The sequence below is a fragment of the Etheostoma cragini genome, chromosome 4, assembly GCF_013103735.1.
Source record: "Etheostoma cragini isolate CJK2018 chromosome 4, CSU_Ecrag_1.0, whole genome shotgun sequence".
Lineage (NCBI taxonomy): Eukaryota > Metazoa > Chordata > Actinopteri > Perciformes > Percidae > Etheostoma > Etheostoma cragini.
Window position 1 is genome coordinate 801,426 of NC_048410.1, and position 1,333 is coordinate 802,758.

Here is a 1,333-nt window from a genome sequence, read left to right on the forward strand (position 1 = left end):
CCCCCCCCCCCCCCCCATGCAGCGCCCCTGTCAGAGTGCAACCATCTTTATCATTATCATTAGTTATTACACAGGGGCCAATTAAGTTTGTCAATTTATCGTTTGTTTGCAATGACTGGACAGTAAAAGCTTATTCTCCCATTGTGATTATGTGAAACTGCTACATTTCTCATCGTGACGTCTAAATAATTTGAATAACACACATGTTGCATTTATAAATCACAAGAATAAACAGTGAAAATACAAAGACAAGTTGTTTTTTGTGTTGTCAGGGTAGGCAGTGCCTAACCTCTGTATGAGTAGCTGTGTAATAAGTCAGGTAACATAGAGCGAGTCAGTTATTATTACAGATTATTATTAAACCCTGCAGGCTGATTCAGGCAGCACCCTGGGGTGCATCTGGCCCTGTTATGGGCCACCGCTGCTCCCTAAAACCCATTATTTCTAATTGTTTGCACAACACCTACTTCGTTTATTTCGATCACATGAATACACAACATCACATACATAAGATAAATGGTTGAAAACCGTAGTTATATTTTTGCAAATGTCATTTATTAAATTTTTGGTAATATCTGTAAACGTGCAGAGGTCTGGAAGCTTTATTAATCAGGCTGCTCAGCTGCTGGACATACACAAGATCTATCTTTTATGTTCTTTAACCCTTGTGTTGTTTCCCGTCAAAATTGAAAAATCAACACTTCATTTGAAGCTTTTTATCAACGTTTTAACTTTTTCTCACGTTTTTGTCCCTTTCTTCAACACTTTTGACGCTTTTTAAACATTTGTTACTTTATTCGAAGTTTTCAACACTACGTAACACTAAGTTATTAACTTTAGTTTTACAGTTATTTTTGGAATTTATGGTCAATAAACCTCATTTATAGGAAATTATACTTAATGTTTGAGTTAGAAAAGCAGAAATTAGGAATTATTGAGACTAAAATTAAAGGAATGGATGTTGATGATAATCACAGACTGGAATATGTCAACTTTTACTCAATACTATTTCAAAAACACTTCCATTTGTTTTACAATGCTATAAAATTGAATTAGACGCCCCAAAATTAATGAAAGTAGAGATTTGTACTTGGCAAAGAGCGTTGGGTGGAATCAATCATGTTATTTTGGGGAATTAAAAAGAATATTAATATAGGACAATAGGAAGACAACATGAGGACAACATGAGGACAACATGAGGACAACATGAAGACAACATGGGGACAACATGAAGACAACATGAGGACAACATATGGACAACATGAGGACAACATGAGGACAACATGAAGACAACATAAAGACAACATGAAGACAACATGGGGACAACATGAGG

The 1,333-nt window shown here is 35.6% G+C and overlaps 1 protein-coding gene across 2 annotated transcripts in view; it reads left to right on the plus strand.

The window, feature by feature from the left end:
- The window catches only part of LOC117943101 (butyrophilin subfamily 2 member A2-like), a 42,115-nt gene that overhangs the window by 26,393 nt on the left and 14,389 nt on the right, over positions 1-1,333 (plus strand). The gene's annotated exons all lie outside the window — the stretch shown is intronic.